At 37.9% G+C, this 6,526-nt stretch overlaps 1 long non-coding RNA gene across 1 annotated transcript; it reads left to right on the plus strand.

The window, feature by feature from the left end:
• The first annotated feature begins 875 nt into the window (after nt 1-875).
• On the plus strand, nt 876-1,500 carry LOC131437531 (uncharacterized). The gene is made up of 3 exons (XR_009230771.1): nt 876-949; nt 1,012-1,300; nt 1,425-1,500. It is a non-coding gene; the product is annotated as an uncharacterized LOC131437531 (long non-coding RNA).
• The last annotated feature ends 5,026 nt before the right edge of the window (nt 1,501-6,526 follow it).

Here is a 6,526-nt window from a genome sequence, read left to right on the forward strand (position 1 = left end):
CTATTAATTCGCTGGAAAGCGTTTTCATAAAATATGCAACAAGAAAAGATAAACATTCAAATGAGCGCATCGAAACGGTTCCACCCGGTGTTGGCTGATATTTATGCCGCGCGCGCTGTGGGAACCCCTTCTGGCGATTCCCGGGCATGGTTCCGATGACACGTATGTAGAAAGTCCACTGTTTGGCGAGAGAAAGAGAAAAAAAAAAGCTTCACCGAGAAATCCCGTAGCAGGGGGAAAATTGTGTTTTGATAGGCGATAAAAATAACTAACGGCTTTTGTTCTCGACAGAAACATATTCCTTCGAAGCGAGGATTTTTCCTCTTACGGGGCTGGGTTCCCGTGGGAAGTCGCGCTTGACTAAAGCACTCGCTTGTCTTATCCTTGCGGATCCACTGGAAGATTAGAAGAAAAATTCTGTTCCGTTATGATGTTTTATGTTTTTAGTAGAATCTACAACGTTTCTTGTTCCATTGTCAACTGTCCTTGTTTGAAAGGTGATTTCTTTCTATTTGTAAAAATTTGTAACGGTTTGTGACATTCTTTATCGCCCTATTTGTAGACACGAGCTACATAACTCATCACACTTCAAGTCAAGTCGTTTATCTACGGAACAAAGCAAATCTTAATTAATGTCAACATTTTAGGATCATTTGTATGTCGCTGTTTTCCTTTTGTTCCTTCCACTGCACTGCGTGTAACGAACGACAGCCTCGTCCTTCATCTTCGTTCCATTTGTTTATCGGTCATGCGAGAGATAGAACAGGACCCGTAGGACGCAGAGTTGCTTGCAACATGGAGAAAGTTTTTCGGAAGACAAACTGACGAGAACAAAGTAAGCTTGTCTAGGTCAAACATTTAATTTGTCAGCAAAACTTGAATTGATTCCACGGGGCATCTTTGATTGTTGAAACTTTTCGGCGATGACTTACTCCAAGTTGATACTTTGGTACATTTTTTTTGTTTTGCATTGTCATAAAAAAATCACTCGATTCAATTTCGTCCTACCAGGCTGAGGCGCAATCATGAAGCACAAAGTAGATACAGTGAATGGCAAATCAATTTGTAAATTGTTAGTTCAACAAGATCGTTTTACGGTCTGCAGCGTTTCAATGAAAGAAGCAAAAAAAAAGATTTCTTCTGCTGAAACCAATGTTGACGAGGTAGAATTTTTGCTCCATCATGATCCTGTCGTGGCGGCGGCGGTTTTTTGTCAACAAAGGTTGGAATTGAATTTCATCAAATTGAATTTCAGCAGAACCGAAACATTCCGAGAGATGTCAGTATTGTGAATGACACGGTGAGACATTTTCATTGTTTATTTTAACCGGCAAAGCTAGTTCATAGAAGGAATTTAATAGTTTAGCTCGATACCATGGGCTAAGCTGTAGATAAAGTAAAGTACACTCTATTGTTTTTTGTAGATGCTAAGCCCTCGACATAGCGAAGCCGATTGAAACACGAAAAGTTCTACGAGAAGTCAAATCAGGATAAGTGACATGATGTTCATGATTTCAGATTCGTTTATCTAAATTTTTAGTCAATAATGGGTTTAGTCGAATATTTTTGTTTCAACGCCCAACCTTTCGATACTGTTTATTTTTGTCTTCTCCAAGGAATGTATTAGTCATTTTAATTTTGTGTTTTCGATCATTCAAATATAGTCTTCTAATAGTATTTTTTTCAGATTTTTAAAAAAATGTTGACTGTTAAAATATCGGACTTTGGAAAAAAAATCATTCGAAAAGCCTTGCGTCTCCATCAATTTATCATCCGATGGAGACGCATGGTATTTATAAAATCAAATAACACATACCCTCAGAACTAGATACCATGCGTTTCCATCGGATGATAAATTGATGGAGAGGCAAGGCATTTCGAATGATATTTTTTTAAAGTCTGATATTATCCCAGTCAAATTTTTTTTTTAAATCTGGAAAAAATACTATTAGAAGACTAGAAGAGAAGCTCAGGGCTTAAAAAAGACTTTCATTCCTAAAGTTATTTACACACCCCCGTACGTCTGTCTCGATTTAGCTAGTGATGATGTAGGGAAATAGTTCGTTTGAACCCATTAGTGAACATGTTGCCAGCGGACAGTTGCATTTCATAAGGAGTATTCCCATACACCAAGCGCAAACTCAAACACCTGTTTTAATCCACCTAGTGGTGTAATGATGCCTTTCTCATATCTCACATATTTTCATATCGCACAATCAAATGTGTGAAATTCTTCAACATAATTTTTTGATTCCTAAAAAACAAAATGGTTTGTCCATAAACTAGTATAACTGGGGGCGGACCCCCGGGGATGTTGCCCGCGGCCGACAGTTGGAACAACCCGTTGAAACAAGCCATACGAATCCAAACGATGGTCGGAATAACACAGTGAACTAGATCCGGACGCACTTAGTCTGCGGCCATCCACCGGGGGCTGGACCCCCCGAGGATGTTCCTCCGCGGCCATCAAAACTATAGAACCTCTGATAAATAATAATTGTAAAATAACACACCTTCCCTCCCCCTCTCCCTATGATTTCACACCCCCCTCACTTTTGGATACAAACCCGGCGAACGACCAAAATTAGGTTAAAGCCGGGTATAAATAAACGATATGAAAAAACTAGTATAACTTACAGAGTGAAACAGTACTCACTAGGACATCTTTGAGGAAACAAAAAGAGGAACTTCTGAAACCGGAAACCGGAATCTGGGACCCGGTAGTTCGGAAGTTGGTTCGAGAAAAGTGACTTCCATTTTTGAGTCTATGGCTACAATTTTCGGTCAATCAACAAAAACGCAAGAACAAGGAATGCTAAATTAATGTTTGGCCGTCTACTGACAATGACTACCGATTGGAATAATTTTGAGGCAAGTTTAGAAATTATTTTACTTTTTATATCCGGTGCTTCCGGAATCAGAAAACTAGAACCAGCATAGTCGGAATCAAGTTGTTTGGTTTTATATTGATAATGGCTACCGATTGGAATAGTTTCGACGTAACTTAAAATTTTTTTTCCGTCTTTTGTTTCGCCGCTTTAAGTGACGGTATCCAATTTTTAACACAATTCACCATATAATTCCGGAACCGGAAGTCGGATCACAATAAAACTCAGGAACTTTGTGAAGGACAATTGCATCTTTCATTTGAATCTAAGTTTGTGAGAATCGGTTCAGTCTTTTCTCAGAAAAGTAAATGCACTTATTTTCATTTGTTTGCGCATTTCACCCTGTAATTCCGGAACTGGAAATCGGATTCTAATAAAATTCAGGAACTTTGTGTGTTTCTTCAATGTGATTTGGCAGGCTCAAGAAAAAGAGACGCATAGCGAGCAAGGTGGATCGATCAAACGGAGGGTGACGAGTCTCGAATGGCTGGCAAAGAGTGGTCATAGTCTGAGCTGCATGGAGACGACTTTTGGGTATAGAATAGACAGGCTTGAGCTTCGATTTTTATACATAGCTTTTTTTCTCATTTATTCATATTCCGATTTTAGCAATAAAACAATACGATTTTCCGAAACTGTTTAATATAGGGGTCCTCTTCGGGAAACAGCAAAACACTGAAAATGTTGAGTTTAGAAGAACATGTTGTTTGTATAGAAAATCGATGATGCGAATTAGTATGTTCTTTTTGGGTCTTCGGGACTTGCTGCAGGCGCTTCGACATAATGTCTATCAGGTTTTATAGAATTTCTTAGGACTGCTAATTGCTAACCTCGAAACCTCCAGACTATCCTACAAGATGTTTAAGTTAGAAACTGTCATAACTTTCCCGTTGATTTTCACGAGTCTTGCTACACCACCTCATGAAAAAGTGTACCAGAACATATAATTTTATCTTTCATATTTCAATGTGCCTCTTTATTGAAAAAAAAAATCATTGTTTCCAACAAAATGTTGGTGATTTGATGTTTGTAATAACAACAAACTCATCTAAGTAATTACTTTTTTCTCTGAAGCGACTTTCGTGATAAATACCTAAAGACTTCACTTGGTATTCTCCGAGAAGTGATACCGATAATAAGGTAAAAAGCACTTCACTTGGTTTTTACCGTGTAGTGATATGCAGCAAAAATGTAGAAATAATGCCTTAAATATGTGAAAGAAATGTCACTCACTTTTCTCGGAGATGGCTGAACCGATTTACACAAACTTCCAAATTTTATTCGGCATAAAACCCCTGCTTCCGGAGGTAGGGTGCTTAGTGTGAAAAACGTGCTTAATCCACCCAGCAGTGAGATGATACCATTTTTTATCGTTCTATATGTGTTTTTTGCATGAATATTCTTCGGTGTTTCAGTTTTCATGACATTATTTTAATGAGCATCGTTTTAAGCGGCAATTTGAGATTTTGATCACTCATTACTCTGTAATGTCGAAACAGCAAATCGCATCGAATTGGAATCTAAAAGTGTGACAGTCGATTAAACATTCCATGCGATGTCGAAGTAAGTTCCACTTTAGAGTTTACGGTTATTTACAGTACTTCCAGAGTCGGTATTCTGGAACCAGCATAACTCAAAACGATTCGTATGACCAAAATATAAATAGGACGAAATTGCAATAGTTTTTAATCCAACTTTGAAGCTTTTTGGAACTGTTATCTTCTATATCGGCTTGAATTTTAAAAACTCATCATCCTGTAATTCCGATTTGGATTTATTTGAAAAAAACAATTGAGATTTGAGAAACGATTTGATACTGGAACCGGAATTCGTAGTGCGAATTAAATTTTTGGGTACCTTCCGAATCGAAAACTGAAATAAGTTTATTTGGTTATCGACTATCAGGCCCGTACCCAGAATTTCGTTTCGGGAGGGACCCTAAGATAAAAAATTATGTTACTGAGGATTGCTTATGTACATAATTTTCGGTGCACCTTCTACCGGTGTTTTCAGCAGACACTGGAACTATCATTATTAAGTATTTAAATTAAATTTGTAACTGTGATCGAGAGAAGGTTATTGTGTTACATTTCTTAACGTTTACTGTCATGCTATTTCAGTCGCACATGTCTAAGATTTTCTAAATGTCAATTTCTAGAGCACAAAAATCCACAAGACTTGTGAAAGGTTTCTAGGGGTGGTCCGATATAGCTCCCTTACTTCGATTCGTGGAGAATGGAAAACATGTTCTAAATTTGTAGGTCGTATTAGTTAATGGCCATACAAACTTACTCTGGCTATACAGGTTTCGGTATCAGGTCCCGGAAGTAGCGGTCTGAAATCCTAAAATGAAACTCACATCGATTTCTCAGTGAGCCTAAACCGTTGATTATAACCGTAGTTGCGATACTCATGTAATTCATATAAGGCCCTTTCACAGCGATTTCGGTCTTTAATTGCTCCTTTAATGCACGCTAATACTTGCATTGAGGTAATATTCCAAAATTATACCTTGACAATCCCAGAAATCCAACCTTTCATGCACTCGTGCCGCTTCGAAGTACGACTTCAGTCCATTGTCGAGTAATCACTTTCAAAAAATGTACTCGGAGTGCACTTCCGTTCGTATTTTTAGTCCTGAATAAGTATATGTGGGATCCAGCGGCAGGATAACTTCCTCATCTGCAGAATCTTTCCCAACTGTGGTAAGTTCGAACACTTTCTCTTTCTGGTCATAAAATACAATTTAGTGTGTTTTTTATTATTGTCGTTTATTGTGCCCTGGATTTAACCTCCATTTCATTTGGTTCGCATCATTCATTATTATAAATTATTATCCTAATTTCGAGAGGGGCCAGAACACCCCCCTCCCCCCTCCCCCTTTGGATACGTGACTGTCGACTATCCAAATCTGCAAACCCGATAAACCTGATTAATTTATGTGAAATAGACATTTTTATACTAATCACCCTGTATCCCCGATACCGGAAGTTGGATCTTACTGAGAAGCAAGATGTTTTATAGATTACCTTTTCATTTTAATCTTAGATCGGTTCAGCCACCTACGAGAAAAATGGGTTACACAATTTTAATTTCGTTTCACATATCATCCTGTAGTTCCGGAACCAGAGGTCGGAACCAAACATAATTCAGGAACCTTGTTTGGGAGTATACGACTTTTCATATGAATCTGAGTTTGTAGAAAACGGTTGAGTCATCTCCGAAAAAAAATGAGTGAAATTATTTGTCACACACGCATTTGCTGATCTCGACGAACTGATTCGAATGGTATACGGGTGTTATGTTCTTCCAGCATTTATTGCTGTAAGTAGTTTAAATTAATATAATTATGGAATTGCTTTCAACTCAAAAATGCTGCCATCATCTGGTTTGCATATGTCATATTCGAACGATTATGTTGCCAAAAACGAACCGTGCTAAAATCGGCCCGAGCAAAATTTCTTGAAATGGTATGCTTTACACAGTCTTTTTGGTACTTAGAAACAATTGTATGTAACAGTATAAAAAATCGTGTTTCACGTTGCTACTGCTAGAATAGGGGGAAAAGTCGTTTACACAAAAATGTCGATATCTCCGTTGAAAATGGACGAATTCTAACAAACTATGGCTTGTTGCAT

Source organism: Malaya genurostris, chromosome 3 (assembly GCF_030247185.1).
Source record: "Malaya genurostris strain Urasoe2022 chromosome 3, Malgen_1.1, whole genome shotgun sequence".
In the NCBI taxonomy this organism is placed as follows: domain Eukaryota; kingdom Metazoa; phylum Arthropoda; class Insecta; order Diptera; family Culicidae; genus Malaya; species Malaya genurostris.